The sequence below is a fragment of the Plectropomus leopardus genome, chromosome 4 (assembly GCF_026936395.1).
Source record: "Plectropomus leopardus strain MGB_pleo_1.0 chromosome 4, ASM2693639v1, whole genome shotgun sequence".
NCBI lineage: Eukaryota > Metazoa > Chordata > Actinopteri > Perciformes > Serranidae > Plectropomus > Plectropomus leopardus.
Genome location: NC_142179.1, coordinates 32,870,609 through 32,889,300, shown reverse-complemented (window position 1 = coordinate 32,889,300; position 18,692 = coordinate 32,870,609). Strand labels below are relative to the sequence as shown.

General features: G+C 40.0%; 1 long non-coding RNA gene across 1 annotated transcript in view; it reads left to right on the top strand.

Annotated features, from left to right (window-relative positions):
* Nucleotides 1–18,220, top strand: part of LOC148189810 (uncharacterized) — a 62,061-nt gene extending 43,841 nt beyond the window's left edge. The window contains exon 3 of the long non-coding RNA XR_015776338.1: nt 16,844–18,220. This is a non-coding gene — a long non-coding RNA (uncharacterized LOC148189810). The remainder of the gene's footprint in view (nt 1–16,843) is intronic.
* Nucleotides 18,221–18,692: the final 472 nt, after the last annotated feature.

Genomic DNA, 18,692 nt, shown 5'->3' with positions numbered 1-18,692 from the left:
CCTAAAACACCTACCCAGGGCTTACCTAACGTAAGTTGACTGCAGTTCTTGTTCCCTTTGCCTTCGGGCTGTGAGTGTGTTTGATTGGTTACTGAGTAGCAGTGGTACCTTGTATGGTAGCCTTGGCCAGCAGTGTGTAAATGTGTGTGAATGGGAATACGACATGAAGTGTAAAAGCGTTTTGAGTGTTGAGAAGACTACAAAAGCATTGTGCAAGTGCAGTATTACCACATATGATTTACAAAATTCATGAATGCTTTTTGAAAATTGTATTTGTTAATACAAGTTTGTTGAAAGTCTTTGCATCTCCGTCTGTAGTTTTCAACCTATATGTTTGGAATACTGCACTTCATTTTTCTGTTGACCAACATGTAGTTATTGTTCTTTTTACGCAAACGACATCATGTTTGTTAAAGTCTTTTCAAATAAGTAGACTAAGTAATGTAACATCAGTTCTTCAGGCTTCTCTCCTGCAACTTGATTGGTTTCTGACTGTTTGGTTTAAACAAAGTGGATCTTGGGAATTAAGTTTTGACATGTTAGGAATGAATCGCGTTAATGTTAGCTGATTCAGAATTTCATACATTTTATATAATATACATTCTATTCTTTGAACTTTGGGAGAGGTATCAAAAATGTTCAAGTCAAAAGGCTCAAGTCAAAGTGAAGTTAAGAGTCATTGGTCTTAAAGTCAAAGTTGAGTTGCAAGTCTTTTTCAATTTTGTCGAGTCATCTAATTTGTGATTTTAATCTTTTTGAGACATTATAAGTGTGTGAGTACTGTTGGAACAACTTGGAACTTGTGAAACACACTTGGTTGCAAATGTAAGTGTATGTAGCACCACAACTTTTTACCACCTGGGTGTAAACGTCCACTGATATAAAGTTATGCTGCCCATGCTGCCAGCATTGTTGTCATACTGTGTGTAAATGCTCTTGCAAAGGGAACGAGTGGGTTGTGGTGGTCCTGCCTGGCGTCCTCTCTGCAATATGGCTGAGTCACTAATATGCAGACTGAGCGTGCCGAATATTTTCTGGGATGGATGTGAAATGGACTGAAGTGGAGGTCTATAAGAGAAGCAGTATGAAACAGAAATAACAGACAGAGAGAGCCAGGCCGAAGAATGCACACTCCCCTACTGGGTGGCAGCGCTGATTCAACAGCAGACAGACCCAGAGAAAGATCATCTGTCTCTATTATGGTCTCCCTACAAATCATCTACATTTCCCCTCTTCTCCTCTGCTGCCCACAAGCTCATAAAGCTAGCTTTTCCATGCTGCTTTTGGCACAAGGAGTGAGAGAAACATCCAGCGAGGTGTACTGTGGGTGGTCGAAGGTTGTACAAACCAATGCGTACAGACACACACACGCACCGCATACTACTCAGTTTCGACGGGGTCGACCACAAAACTGCTATTCTTACCAGAATGATACATGTGCAGCTTTTCCTAACAGCTGAATAAATGCTTCTAAGGGAGGATGTGCATCTGGGATGTCTGCACTTCCCATGAGTCCTCTGTTCTGGCTCTGGAGACAGTGGGGAGTGTTTGTGCTTGTCCTGCACATTTCAGTAAGTTTCTGGAGTAATAGAATTACTTTGTTAAAGTGAAATTGTAGTAAGTGGTTTGGTTTTGTGTGTGTAAACTTGATTACAGCTTAAACATTTAGTTGAGCAAACTTGGAGAAGTTAAAGCTTTACAGTAATCGGGTGATATCAATGAATTATGCAGCTCAGTTGCCAGAGGAGAATGTTGGCATTGTACATTTCTGCAAACCACGAATATGTTACTTCTGCACGTTTTGACTATGGTGACTGTGAGTTTACCTTGTCATCAGGAGGTGGAGGGGATGGTGGATGGCATGTCACCTAGGTGAGATGCAAACAACAACAATCTTTTGTGGACCTCCGTGGCATTTACTAGTTGCATGTGTTGCACCAATATGTTCTCATCTCAAGTCATCACATAATGCGACTTTGTAGAAGACTTCTGCATCTACATATTACGTCAGAGGTTTTGCGCCCACTACCTTGATGTCAGCACAAGCACATAGTGGGATTACGCTGCATGTGGTAATGTTTAGGCACATGGCAATCAACACAGGGATGTCAACAAACTGGCATGGATGGTTTGGTTTAGGAGAAGGAGACACATGGTAAGGTGTAGAAAAAAAAATCACATTCAGACAGGAAGCAAACCCCAGACTTCTGCATGAAAGTCCGGGGTTTGTTGGATCCATCCATCGCCCCTCCTTCCCACCTGATAGGTGCGTATAATAACACGGTTCTGGTTCTGTCTGTCCGTGCTCTCAGCTGATGCCATCCAGCGGCATTTCATGCAGATGTAACAGGCGGATTTTGCTGTTTGGATGTTACGCCAAAAGCATTGTCAGTGCGGTGGTTTTGACGACTTTTTAAGCTACAACATAATATTTTTTTTACCATAACCAAGTAGTTTTCACTCCTAAACATAACCATAATTACAGCGTTAATAAGAAGTGTATCAAGGTATCCGCAACAAAATAATATACAAAAGTAACATGCATGTGTTTTGAAAAAATGTTCAAAGCAAACATTTTTTCTTGTGATTGGGTTGAATTATGAAATAATTAAAGTGACCTTCTTCTGTTGTTACCTGGCAACTATATAGAGCGCTTAACACTTCTGCATGGCTTCTCTTTGCTGCTACAAGGCTGCAGTCTCTTGTTTCTTCCTTCCTGTTTACCATTCAAGGCACACAGAAAACTTTGTTCTCTAACAGTCATAATGACTGCTCCATTAATTTAGATGAAAAACATATTATCTGCCTCACACCCCCCAGGCATCACCATGGGCGGGATCACGTCTTACTGCTGGTTATCACTTTAAAGTCCTTTACATCTCAGCAGCTCTTGTTTTTTGTGTTGTGTTGGTATTTTTGGATTATTTCCTGTGTACTTCCAATGAAACTACTTCTACATGTTAATATCGCCCCCGGTCTCACTGTGTGATGATCTTGTGGAAAATGTAACTGCAGTTTAAAATAAACGTAATATAATTGCTCTCCAGTGAAAACAAAAACATTGGCTGGGAAATAAAGAGCTGCTTGGTTGAATGTGAATGCCATAAAAAGTAACAGCCAAAAGAAGGAGAATAACTGGCAAATTCACCGAGACATCTTCTGGACACACTGAGCTCCAGGAAGAAGACTGACACTTCCAAGACACATTTTTCTAAGATCACAGCCGATGAATAAATTCGCAGATTCTTTTCGCCATAATTGATTATCCGTCAAAAGCAAAATCCTTCCCCATTCTTAGTTTCATGTGAGTGTTTCAAGCCTGTTCTTTCTTTTTTATAACAAAATTATACACATTACAAAACAGAACCAAATGAATAACAAGCTTTTCTCGTCATGAGTGTAGTCTGACTGCTGTTGATAATGTTGTTTTCTGCCAAATGTCTTTTGAACATAGCCTACTATAGTAGCCCATGAAGACATTCATATTTCATTGCTTCACAATAATATGGCTGGGACGTCTTCGAGGTATAAAACAACAATGATAAAAAAAATCTTTGCATATTTGATTACTTGTCTGTAGAATGTGTAATAATAGATGCTATTACAGGATCAATGCTACTCTCATGTGTTAAATGTGAGGCTACATTCAGTAGGTGTTTAGCTTAGCTTAGCATAAAGACTACACACGGGGAAACAACTAGCCTTGCTCTGCCTGAGGATATTAAATCTGTCTATCAGCACCTCTAAAGCTCACATGTTAAAAAATAATGATAATTAATAATAACATAACATTTAAATACATCATTGATAATAATAATAATAATAATGTGCTAGGCGAGCAGTTCTTATTGGATTAAGCAGGCATGTTTGGATCTGATATCCAGATCTTTTAACACATCCATGGTCTGGCAACAAAATACCTTGATGTTCACTTCATTTGGGGTTGATGTATATTTTTGCTATTCAATTTCCATGACTTTGAGGCAAATTTTAAAGCACGTTCATTCTCTGAAATGACCACTAATATTCCTTTTTTTACATTACTATATAATAGTTTTTAAAATAAATATGATAATTTTAAAAAAAGTATTCAGAACAGGATCAGAACTAAGTATTCAAATATAAATTAGGGACTGTTCGTTATCTATCAGAGAGGAGGGGGTGGTGCAGAAAGGGGGAGGCATATCAATTTTTTTTCAAATACTTTTTTATTTTGGCCTTAGGGGAGGGGCATACAGAAGTAAATGGCTGTATTGTACAGCTCCTTTTTTTTAAGAAAACATGCTTTTGTTTAAAAAAAAAAATCACCAAAAATGACACCATTTATCACAGCCAGAAACTGTAAAAACTTAAGAAATTATTGTTGGAATTTCAAATTTCTGACTATCCTTGAACACATCATGTGTTATTATACAGATTTGTGAGACAACATTCCATTACCTTTGCAAAACTTCAGAGTCTATTTGGTTTTCTCAAACTTTTCCAGGCCTGGAAATTGTTATTTGCAAATTCCTTGACTTTTCGAGGTTTTCATGACCTTATGAACCCTGTTCATTGAACACTGCTGGCACTGATGATCAAACTCATTGTCTTTTCAAATGAGCTGCTGTTTAACGCTGCAGAGATTGTGTATCACATCTTTGATTTGAGCCTCTAAATCTCATTGTTTAGGATGATGGCTGGTATAAAGCCGACCAGCTAAGGCCTCAAACATATCGTAACACTCAGTGCAGACACGCTCAGTGAAATGGGCGTTTGTGTATGGCTGTTGTTGCTGTGAGCAATTACAGCGCCTTATCTAACAGTGAGGATAATGAGGTTACACAGAGAGCAAATTCTATCATGTCGGCATAATGAGATTTGGGCCCATGTCTCGCGTCCTGGGGTCGAGGACACGGAAGGGGACAGGGACACACACCAATACACGCGCACGCACACACAGTTTTCTTATCTGCCCCACCTCGCATCTCTGTCTGACATTCAGGGGAAATTGCATTCAGGCTCAGTGTGTGTGATGCAGTGTGTGAATGACTGAGGCTCACCCCCTCTTCCTCTCTCCCTACATCCCTCCATACCACTCTCCCCCCTTCATGTTCTCCAACAACCCCACCACCACTTCTGACAGGCTGTGTGATTTATGACTCCAATTCCCCAGCGCAGACACATAGACGCAGGCCACACTCCCAACTATATGTATGTATTTTAGTTTCCCCCACAGCTCTCCCCTCTCCTTGGCTACACTCCTCTCTCCCTCTCCCTATCTTTAGCTCAGTCTCTATCTGCTTCTCTGTTCTCTCTCTCTCCTTCTCACACACACACACACACACATCTTGGGTGTGGTGATTGATTATCCTAGCAGGACTGTCTGGTGTATTTTTGATCCTTTTGAAATTTAATCTCTGTGAGCAGTGCAGGGAGTGTCTCGTCACACTTGTGCACACGCGCGCACACACACACACACACACACACACACACACACACACACACACACACACACACTAAGGAGGTGGAGGAGAAGTGAGCAAGTTTTGGAAAGGCAGTGCAAGCGAGAAGTGCGGGGGCTTTTTGGCACCGTATTTCAAGTTGTGTACACAAACAACTTCATCAAAAGTTAGAGGGTAAAATGGGAACAGAACAACTTGCACAGCGCAGTACTTAGCTTTGTGTACAATTACAAGGAAAGCTGAACTCTAAGACAGCTCTCTCAGAGTGCTGTCTGCTGTCATAATGGCAGCCAGATCAGAATCCCAGGACCACGATTCAGTCTGGACTCAGAAACATTAACAACACATATTCCTTCCTCCTCTAACTGCCTAAACTGCCTAACAATCCAGACTGCCCCCCCCCCAGGGGCTGCTCAGTGGTCAGTAAGTTGTGTGAGTAGTGTAATTTTGATAATTAAATTTTATTTGTCAATAATGCAACCAGTGGATATCCTTAAGTGTTAAGTAAGTTCTTTTATAGCTCATTTTCTCCATAGAAGGCTATTATAAATTTGGGACGCACAATATTGGATTTTTTTTGCGGATATCTGATATGCTGATATAAAAACAACACATTTGGTTGATAACTGATACAGATATCAATACATCCCCCTTTGTTCCCTGCCTAATTTTTTAGTGATCATCAAGTCTGTTCTGTAGTGGAATTAACATCATATTAAGCATACTCTTATCATGATGACCCACCAGCAGATGGAGACATTAAATACAGTGCTTTTCATTGTATGTAATATTTATTCATTGTGCGAAATAAGAACTACTTGAACTTAGGGTTGATGTTTTGTACATGCTCACTTTGTCAAGTACAAAAAAAAATGGTTTGTGATATTGGCAAAATTCAGCACGTTGGCTGATTCTGATATTTCGTTTTAAATGTCTTCTGATACTGATGTCGTGCCCATGTTATCCTGCATCCCTAGTAAATCTGATGACTAGCCAAACAATATTGTATTTTGGTATATATATGGGTATACCACGTGAAACACTAATTATTTTGTCATGTTTGTCTGTTGCCTCCCCCGCGTCCGGCACCTGAGCTGAGCTAAAGAATACTGCAGCAGTCAGTCAGTTCACCAAGAGGGACCAAATTGATGCCAAAGCTCCATGAAACTGGGATTTAGTAACTGTAATGTAATTATTGAAATTAATATTGTAATGCACTTCTGTGGAAAGAGTTGCATCCTGTATTCTGTGAGTCTGCAGTAGATGAATGTGGATGTAGCAACAGATGAAAGATGTGGCTGTTTACCAGACAAAGTGTTTGAGTTAGAGTTTTAGGATCTGGTGTTTTTGAAGCTTGATCCATATTGCTTAGGGTGTAAATATAGCTTTTTACTTACAAAATAATTTTATTTTGGCATGTGATACCTTTTTTAGTTAAGTAATGTTATTATTTGATATTGTGTACAGCGAGTGACATTTTTTCAACAACTTGACAAAGACATGCAGTACTCCTCATGACAAGATCAGCTATCTTGGTATGTAATATAAGTTTAAATATCGAAGCAATTTTTTTTTTCCTGGGCTCATCCAGTTGCATAACATCTGTAGAACAAGGACAAAAAAGGAAAACTGGCTTTAGTCACGAGCAGATTCTTTATAATTATTTTAAAACATCACAACCTAAATTCAACCACATATCAACATCTAACGACATTGCTGGCCAGCCGGTTAACAGTAATGCTAACTGTCTGTTGGTTCGAAGGATCACTGGGGTGGAAAAGTTTAAGAGGCCTAAAATACAATTCAGCAGGAACATGCATTGCTTGAGTTCCTCCTGCTTGAGGGCAACCTACTTGAGCTGTTTGTTGTTAAAGTAGTGCTGCTTCTATTGTTAGCGCCACCATTAACACAAAGGTTCTAAGTACCTCATCCCTGTTTCTGCAGGTCTTTATGGCCTGTCTAAATGCTGACGGTCAGAATATCCTGCGCACTTGTGCAGTGTGATTTGTGAGCTGGATATCACAATGCATGGAAACAGCTGTTTATACTGGCGAATACATGTAAACACACTCAGCAAACGGAGGACAGTGGACGAGGACGAATCGTCCTTCTTACAATGTCTGTCTCCACTCGGTCATTATTTCCTATGAACTGACCTGCAGACACAAACAGCCGCTGTCTTAAATCATTATCTCCCCCCTCAACATGGACTGTGTCTCTGCTCGTGTACTAAATGATAAATGAAATGATACAGTAATATGTGTGTGTGTGTGTGTGTGTGTGTGTGTGTGTGTGTTAGTGTGTGTGCACGCTGAACCATGCATCGATGGCTGATCTGCCTTTAGTCCCCCTGGTCATCGATCACAGACGGGCACTCATCCATAATGGGCCCTATATCTGTCCGTCTCGCAGCGGGGGACTGGGACCACAAAGAGACACACATAGATCAGACACAAAAGGGACCATTACACACAGCCTTATCGATACTCACCCCTGAGAAACTACTTTTCTTCCTCTCTCAGGGGGAAAGATTCGCTGGCTGCCCAATTAGTAACAGCTAGAGCCATTGATGGATTTCAGCAAGGTTTGTACAATGAGAATCAGCAACAGAATTAATTTTATTTGTCAGTCTTTGTTATATTTGTACTGACATACACTCTCTGTTTTCAGAGTGTAATGATTGTGGACTAGACTTCTAACATCAGCAAGGATATGGTCACATATCAGGGTTTATGGTAAAATATGAGATATCTACTGTAAATAGATAAATAAAGTAAAGCCGTCTGACAAAACCATTGATGGATCATAAAATACTTAGGTTTAGGTGACCTCAGAGCTTGCACAGAGAGTATTTTGCTTAATGCACGATGACGTCGACATCGTGCAAATCAGCACATTACGTCATCTAGCGACTTTTGGAGCTAATGCTAGCTACTTTCATTGTAAAAGAGTGAGGCAGAGTAATAGCTAGAGCCACTGATGGAGCTAGAAGGCATCAAAAGCTTTCTTTGAATGCATCCTTCTTTGTGTAAGCACCACAGGTGTGGCAGGAGCAGTAGAAGTCAGCTTTTTCAGTCAATATCGCACGCACTTACATTGTAATATCTAACAAGTTGATCTTACTTAAAATAATCTTACAAACCAAATGCCTCGATATATAAATTATACTATAAATCATGCTTTATGTTTACTTTACCTATAAAAGTACACTCAAAATTCAGCTGTATTTACTTCATTTTGGGAAGTTTTTGCATCTTAAACATAGTAAGCACAATTAGCTTGTTCTTTCTAAGTGTTAGCAACTTCACTAAACCAAGTTTGTCTGACTTGAGCTGACCATGACAAAGGAATTTTGTAAATGATGAAGTTCTGCAAGTTTTTTTTGTTAACATGTTCAAGAATATAAAAATATGACGATATATGACGTATGCAACCATCAGAATACAGATATACAGCTCAGTATATTTGGATTACTGAAGTTGCTAAAATTTATAAAGATTGATTTACACAAATACAAATAATATAACTAAATTTTAAGTAAAGTGAACAATCAGATATGAAGTCAACATAAATTAATACAAAACTCACATCTTGTCAAGGGCAATCAGATTTTTTTCAAGTGAAACCATCTTGTCAGATTTTACAGTGAGGGAAGGGATATCCACCATTTTTTGCCTGTACATTATAGTGGCCCAACTCCATTTCACTCCTGATCAACTAATTGATGAACTATCAAAAAAGTTTTTAAGGCTATGTGGCTTAAAGGACATTTTACATTTTCCCATGAAGTCGAAACTCATATTTATTAGGATAAATTAAAATTTTGTCAGCTGCTCATGTCTACGAAGGTCTTTATAAGTGCAAAGCCTAAAAATCCATGCAAAGTGTATGCATCAACTACACACTCATGTCCATGTGCAGGTACATGTTGCCACATGGAGACACTCAGTATGGTATAAATAGAACCACATGTTCCTCTGCTGTCCAATCGGGACTATATCTGGCTCTTTAGAAGCCACGGGAGCCACATAAACACTGATCTATGAATGGCATCGTGGTTGTCAAGACACATGGATGTTATGGTCACTGTAGCCCTGGTATTTTAAAAGTAGCTTATTTTACAAATCTCATCCAGAAAACATTAATGGCTAGCTTCAGAGCCTCCGCGCTTTTTCATTTTCTCACTTTTGCGGTGCAGTAATGCCAGTGGCCTTCTATCACTCAACACAGTGCATGCTACACTGTTAGCACAAAGCATCAGAGAGAATGATCTATGAGGGCCACATGGATGGTTTAAGACTTTATGTCTTCAGGCCGAATCCCTTTAAAGTATTCCTTTAACATTCCCAATAGGAGACATCCAGCTGTATCCTCTGTGTTGAATTTATGTGTCCGTCGCTTTCTGTGATCTGTCGAGACAGATTGAGACAGTGATAATACAGAGAGACGCAGACTGTCACACAGACGGTGATCTAGAGGCCACCGCAGATATGTGGACTGTGCATAATCACAGTCTCGCATTCAGCTGGTTCACCACAGCTAGACCCAGAAACACACATTCCCATGGTACACTCTGTCAGAAAGAAATCCTCCTGGGGGGAGCAAGGACATCGAGCCCAAGGGCCTCGATGTGTGCGAGTGATTGTACAGTACGTAACCTCAAGACTCTGTCACACAGTTAATCAAACCTCCAACAAGTTTAAATGACAGACGACAAAGAAGCTTTACTGTAGGAAGAACCAGGGAGATATGTTTTTTAAATTACCACTGACAGGATATTGAAATGACAGTGATGGCAGTCGTGAGATGGAACATCAGTAAAGTGAGTCGACTGTGTGTCAAACAGTTACAGTAACTTGTCTATTTTTCTGCCGCTCGGTTGTACAGACAGTCGGCTTTGATTTTTGATGGCTCGTATAAAGGACGAGGAGCGTGACTAATATCCTCACATGATCACAGTGGTTTAGTGGGAATGTGTTGGTGGGGCTGTGGATTCAAATTCAGCACAAAATTAAATTTCATCTCGTCTGCTAGAGTGGGGCGGTGAATGTGGTGCCTCCACAGTCTGCAAAGGGGATTTAAAGCTGCACGCTTGGGAGCGTGAGCCCACTCAAGTATAGAACCCAATTAAGTTAAAAATCACAAAAAAAAAAAATAAAAAAAAATGCTATGTTAGATTTTTGGTCTAAATGCACTTATGAATCATTTTCAGTTTTTGAAAAAAAACTTTATTATGGGTTATTGTCTTTCCTTACTAAAAATTCCAAACACTGTAAACTAACAAAGAAGCTGATACTAATGGCATGCTGATGTCATTATGCATTCCTAGTTTGAGGTCATTTAGAAACAAATATCGCCATTATTTGTCCACTAGAGAGATTAGTATTTGTCCATATTTTGTGTTCATGTAAAATTAATATTATTGGCTGATATATCATTATCAAATATTTACCTCTCAGTTGTTAGAATCAGAAGTACTTTATTGATTCCCAGGGGGAAACTGTGGTTCATCACACTCACTCTGATGCCAGCATAGAGAATTATGGCGTACAAGCATATAATTAGATAAAAGTAAAACAGAAATAATAGTAACCAATTAGTAAAATATTTAAATATTCACATGTTTAAAAAATAGAGTATTTATAATATGCTTAGGATGTAAATGTGTAAAAATATAAATGTAAAGAAATACAGTAACTGACAAATAGCACTAATATGTGAATATAGATGATGTGCTGAGTGTGTAAAGTGTGTAAAATATAAGTGTGCCTTATGCTACAATGCAATGTCTTAAACTAGTACTTGAGTTCAAAATATAAAAATATAAATGTGTGTGCAAAACTACACTACTACAATGATCAACAAGGATAAACGTAAGTAAGAATACAATAAGGATATATACAATAAACAGTATACAGTATGTGTCACATGTTGAATATAGCCTACATTTAAGAGTTTGTGGAATGTTGCACATTTTAATAATTGCACAGAGGATTGCTGTGGTTGAGAAATTGCACCAAATGTTGCAGTTTTATCAGCCTGGGATATCATTTTTAGGTGAACTGACCCTTAAAGTGTTTTGGTGGCTTCCTCTTTTACTCTCCTCTCTTCTTACTCTCCTCTCTCCACCTCTTCACCCCTCTGTCATCCATCTCCAGACTGGGCCAGTCACTGGCAGCTCCATTGATAGGGTAATCCAGGCCTGATTAATGACCCAATAATCAGAGGGGTCCTCAGATCAATCATGAGCGTGATCAATAACCCCCGGCCAAGGCGATCATTAGCCTGCTAGAGTGCATCCTCTATTAGACCCACGGACCAAAACAAAGGATGTAAAAGAAAGAGAGTAGATACGGGGAGTGAAGGATGGCGGAGGAAGAGAGGAGGCAGGGCAGTTTTTGTAAGATAAGGAGACGGAGCAGTTTCTCTTTGCTGGGACAGAGAGAGCGCAGAGTGGAGGAAACAGTGGATTGTCTGATTTATATTCATATATGTGTAGGTTAGGAGACAGAGGGCTATAGAACGCTGTATGAAAATATACTGACACTGCAGCAGGGCGGGCTAACGAGAAGCAAAAATCCCTGTGTGTCACTGCGACTGTGCAGGTGGAATAATGTGTGTGTGTGTGTCAGCAGAGTGTGATGGTCTCTGATTTATGGGCTGTGTCGCTCAGTGCCAGCTCTCTGTCTGCTCTAGCATGGAGGATGAATGGACCTCTGTCCACCCAGCCAGAACCCTCTCCCCCCCGTCCCAACCTCCTCTCCCCACGGACAACATCCCCCTCAACCCTCTGCCCCGCCTCTTTTCTTTGCCCCTCCCTCCCCTCCTCCTCCCTCCTTTCCCAATAACATTTTGTAATTAGCCGCAAACAAACTTAGAAGCAACTGTTTACTTGTTGCTATAAATGTTCTGTCTGGCAGCTGGCACCATAACTGATATGGGTAAATAACCTCACACTAAGCGGGGGCTAAGTGATTCGTGTCCATTAGAATAAGCCTATCTGTTGTCAGGAGCTCAGTTGGGGACATCCCATGTTCCCGGACATGGAAAATATTCAGCTGTGGAAAAACATCAGAATAGAAACTCAGGTTTTTAAATGGTAAATTTTAATTTAGTAGGATGTGTTTCTTGTTTTTGGTTTTGGCCATCATTTCTATTACTTATTGTATTCGGCAACTTAATTGCTTAGATCTGGCCTTTGAGTTTGACATTTGGCCTATATTAAATAAACTCCTACTACTGCTTTCTGATCTGCAACCTCTGTTTGACTCATTTTAGGCAACTTGGTCTTTCTCAGACAGTGACATCAAGTCCCCTGTCCAAATATAGTTTTGGTTGGACTCCAAAAAACTGCCACATGGTTATGAGGCACAGGACCAGATGTTGAAGTTGTTTCCATGTCCAATAATGGGATAAGATAAAAATGTAGAAGCAATACAAAAGAAAATCTGAAATGAAAAGATAGAATGTATAAACAAAAGGTGCAATTGAGGAACTGTACAGTTGTGCATAAGTTGATGTTGCAGTGCAAATACATTCAGTCTAAATAAATTAACCTACTCTGTGCATTGTAAACACACACACACACACACACACACACACACACACACACACACATATATATGCACACACTCACACACACATATGTATACATACATACATGTGTATGTATGTGTATATATATATATATATATATATATATATATATAAATAATAAATATATTAAAAACATCAAAAACAAATACACAAGCATATGCTTTTCTTATCGCAATAACATGATACATTTTTCATGGACCTTTGGATGTGGAAACAGTGTCAATCTGGACATCCACATTGAACCATTTTTGACCAGGGACACAAAGTCACACCCTGAAAAATACTGTATTATGTGCGATGGTTTCACCAAAACATCATCTTTTATTGTGTTTGGGAAATTGCAGGAGAAGCAACCCACTATAATACAGAAAAAACTGAGGCTATATATGCTAAAGACCAGCTGTTTGGTTGTAGGAATGTGTGTGTGTGTGTGTGTGTGTGTTTGTTAAGAGATTGTGTGTGTATATGTATGTGTGTATGAGAGAGAAATACAGTATATAAAACGTGTGCGCACTAATACAGTGCATGCATACTCCTCCTGTATGTATTTTTGTCTATGTCAACTTATATAGTATATCTGTATACATCCATATATTATGCATGCATGTGTTCGGTGTATCTATATGGGAATGTGTCAGTCTGTTGGTGTGTGTGTGTGTGTGTGTGCCACCGCTCTGTGATGTGGCAGCCTGCTGTGTGTACTCATTTATGTGTAATGAATGCTTATGAGGGTAAACAGATGGTGTGTTAACATGGTAAAATATGATCTGCTGCCAGACAATATGGTGGCACGCTGGTGTTTACAACACACACATTACACCCCGGGACAGCAGAGCAGCTTTAGAGCAGCCTGCTTTTTTCTTAACAGATCTGAGTGGAATGAAAAGACCCTCCATATACTCTCATCCAAGTTGTTAATTTTCTGTTCCAGGCTACACTGCGGTTACAGTGACATGTGTTTTAATCCCAAATCGTGGGCTCAAAAAGATGCTTGTGTGATTCATTCCAAACAGAAACAAAGTTCAGACAGAAAAAGTTATTACATTTATTTTAAGTATTTTTTGGTGCCAGTATTTTTGTCTCCTTTTATTTAGCATTTCTGTTGCATCATTGCATATAAATCGCATTGAATGCTGCAGAATATTTTACCAAAATAGACAAACTCTCTCATAGGTGTTTAAAAGTAATGTTTTAGGAATTGAATATTGACAGAGTGGCAAAACATAAATGTATTCATCTTTTAAAAAAAAAAAAAGTAAGTTAAAACTGATCTTTTTGACCACTTGGCAGCAGCACAAAAGCTGTAAACTCAACACTGACATAAGTGTATCCAGCCCGTTCTCATTCTGCAGTCATCATATAGTATGTTGCAGTGTTTTTTTTACCGTATGATCCCGATGCCAAAAGCTACCTTTAAAGTCTACATGATACACCACTGGATATTGTAAGCTGAGAACCTGGCAGGACAGAACCGTTTGCTGTGTTATAATATGCTGGCGAATGGCCATGTGGCACTTGCTGTGTCGGCATGATACGCAGACAGTCGGGCAACAGTTGAACATGCAGCTGGACGGAACCTGTTGTGTCTGCATGATATGCTGCTGGATGGTGTTAGTTTAAAACGCTGCCGGTAACAAACGTAATATAAGGAACACAAAGGTCCCTTTAGGGCGGATGGGAGGGCTGATGGATGAATCTAACAAACCCTGGACTTTCATGCAGGAGTCAGGTGGTGATTCCCATCTGAATGTGATGTTTTGGTTCTACACCTTGTTATGTGCCTCTTTACCTAATCCTAAACATTCATGCCAGCATGTGCAGGTTTTTTTATGTCCAGAATCCCACCATGTGCTTGTGTTGACATCATGGTAGTGCAATCCCTGAATGACCTAGAGCATAATACGCAGGCGTAGAAGTCTGTTGCAAAGCAGTAATATATAACAACTTGGGCTGAAAATGTCTTTGTCTATCATCTTCAAAAAATTTTACAGTGTTAGCAAACACACGCTTTCTTGTGCATCCAGCAGATATGGAGCCAAATTAACAGTCATTTGAAGTTTGAAAATGTAAACCACTCATTGTCCTTTTACCTCTTTAACTCCTGAGGGAAATGTCTGTCTCTTTCATTGCTTAAAGCTTCACAGTGTTCACCAGGTAGAAGCTTGTTGTCTGCTGTTTGTTGCTAGGTAGGTAGCATGCAGTTGATTTATATTATTTTTTGCTAAAAAAAAAAAAAACAACCAAAAAGCCCTGCTTGCTATATGTGGAAAGAACATGAGTGAGAGTGGTGAAAGTGCACCAGAAGAGTCTAATTATGGCCATTTAAAAAAACAAAACAAAAAACCCTTTAACTTTACAGGAATAGTGGAGGGAATCAGAGAAATACTCAACCAGCTGTGTGTCATAGCAGTGTGTGCAGATGAACGATAAGCCCTTGGGGGTGGGGGGGAGTGGGCGCTGGCGACAGCACAGGTGGAAGCCAAACACCATCTGCACACAATGCGATGACACAAAATGGGTTGAATATTGGTGTTGCTTCCCTTTATTTTAGTTTTGTTCTGTCTTGATCGCCAGGTAATGTGTTGGTTCACTTTGACACTGAGATCTGTACGTTAGGCTTTAGTTTCTAACTTTTCTAACTATTTTTTGAACCTGTTGCTGCTGAAAGATGTTGTCACCCTGTAATTATCCTCCAAACACATATTTTAGAACCCTATCTATCTGCATCTCTGTAAAATTGCCTTTTCATTTTTCCCCAAAGTAGAAAATATATCTTCAGGGAGTGCAGATGCTAGCTCCGACAGCTTGACGGACCATCACAAAGGGGCTGGACTTAGCAAAAGGGTTCATTTCCACCATCAAAAATCTGGACCATTATCATTTCTTTCCTCTCTAAACTGATTAAATCGTAGACGTAGATAGTGTTTCCATGTAAAAATGCAGTCTAAGATAACAAAACTTACTCCAAAGCATCTGAAACCAATTAGTTGTCTGTATATTATAAATAACACTACTATAAATTTTTGACTTGAATGATCAGGCTGCAAAAAGGCCCACCCACACATCCTGATTGGCTGGAGAAAATAATGCACCCTTACCTTGTGTAACCCCAGTTTAGCAACTTGTGAGGGCCAATGGGACCGAAGACAGGCCTGTCAGATGATGATTGGGTATAAAACTGTTTGTCTTTGAGAGTCAAGATTCCTTTATGTTACTTTGGTGCCAGAGAGGCAACGGGGGACGGGTGTTTACAGTGATTTAAAACAGAAAAACAGCATGGCTACACAGGCTTGGCCCCGGCTGAACAGGCCTCTATTGATGGATGCCAACCCAAAACTAGCAAGGCCTGGACTCTGTCAGCAAACACACTGACAGTAAGAGCTGACAGGGACACACACACACACACACACACACACACACACGCACACAAAATCTGGACCAATCTCACCCCATGTAGCATTTTACTATGCAATCATCAAAGCACCATTAAATCAGAAGTGACTGCCAATAAAGGGAGGAAATTGCGGGCAGGGATTACGATGTTTGCATGATAAGGGGTGTGTGTGTGTGTGGGGAGGGCAGGGGGGATGTAATCGGGGGGCGTCACAAGATTTATGTAGCATTTACTGTGGAGCAAGTCGTAAAGTGTAATTACAGAGGGGGTCGACACACCGCAGAGCCACAGCCCAGCAGGCAGACTGGCAGGAAGGCAAGGAGACAAGTGATCAAGGCCTATTCATCCACACTGTCTCTCCATTTGTCCCGTCGTCTTTCTCCCTCTTTATTTGTCTGTCTCTCATCAGCTCCAGAACCCATAAATCAGCTGCAACAAGTCCAAGCTCCTGTCAAAACAGCTGAGTCTCCTGACATGGAGTTCTTCATGGGAACAATACAGCGTGGGCGGCGACTGACCGGCCGACATCCCAGAATAAAGACACGAACAGAAAGGAGAACGGCCCAGCCACAGAAGATAAGACGACACTTTGAATTTGAGCTCTTTTTTTCTTTCCCGGATATTTGTCACAGTTCAAGAAAAAGTTCTTATTTGTCCGTCGGCTCCGTTGTTTAAATGCTCATCAGTCATTCTGTAACCTTTTCCTCTGCTCTGCAAGACACAACTTGTTTCCTTTACTATGTAGCATGTAAGTCAAATCCTGACCCCTTTTTAAGCCTTTACTGTCACCACGATCTCTAACACTTCTACACCCTTTGCTTTCTAAGTCATGTTTCATGCAAGTGTAAGTTTAAGCCCTACTTTGACCTTCATCTGTTTTTGAGGAAAAAAACCTGCTTCTTTAGCTGCTAAAGCCTGCCCCTTACCACGACATTTTTCAAATCTTGACCGATGTTGAAAATGTGAGTGACCAGCAGGTTCTTTTCTCTTTTTTTCAGATTGTTTTGGGGGCTGTTTGCCTTTATTTGATAAGACAGCGGAAGTGCTTGTCACATGTTGCAGCTGTAGACGGGTGTCCATTACAGATTTGTGCAAAACTTGAGCAATATTTTCAAAATGTCGACAAGACACAATTGCGAGATGACTGTGTTTTCATTGAGTGAACTTCTCCTCTTGTGATAACATTCCAAGAAGCATGGCAATGGATTTTATAAACATTAGCAAGTTTATTTCTATTGCAGCCACCACACTAGCCGTCATTATTTCCAATCCAAGGCATCATAGGCGTGTTATGCGAGCGATAATGGAAAGGCGGGCCCCTTACATGGGAGCGGCCACTTATGGAAGCCCCTCTCCTTCATGTCTACTTGGAGGTCTTGATAAATACTGACATTTTGTTGCTGCTTCGAATCTAATATGGCCGTAATTTCTTTGTCTCATATATACACATGGTATACAGGCTGGAGAGACCCCACAAATATTGACATTAAATGACAAATATAACAGTTCTGTTTGTGTAGTGTGTCGAGAGTAACAATTTGGGCTGAACAGCATATCCCACACTAACAGATTCCATTCACAAACATCCAGAATCCCGACTCTCAAGAAGAAATTTTGCGTGATCAAACATGACTTAAGAGTAAACAAACAACAAACGTCAGGCAGGAAGAAACCAGCTGTTATTTTTGCACCAATTTTTCTTGGAAATTAAAAAGTTTTTTTTTTAAATTTTTTTTTTTTTAAATATGCATGAATGCCAGGAGACAGCATTAACGTGGTGTGCATGGTAAATTACAAGCTGGAGGTGAGTGAATTCTGAGTTGCATCCCATTTGATATTGCATTAAACCCCCCCCTCTGCGACAGAATATTGTATCGTAAATTAAATGTTTGCGTAATGGGTGCGGCCAGGATGGATTTCGGAGCACATCAGGAGATTTACAAAAGAGTCTTATCATACCTCACATCTAAGGAAAATCTGGCAAGATGATCTTAGAATGATAAAAAATTAGGGCTTTACTAAGGATTGTTGGGATGGGAGGAATCATGCCTAAAATCAGCCTGATTCTTGTGTACATGTGTGCACGGCTTAAATGCTGAGCTATGTTCACCAGTTAATCACTAACAGTGTTTTTATGTTTGATGGTGGGCAGGTAGGATGAAGTCAGTTTTTATGGCTTTATTCAACAACAGCTGCAGCATGTGTTAGTAAAACGGTAATCTAAGAGACCTTAAAACTCTCTGAAGAGCAACTTCAAG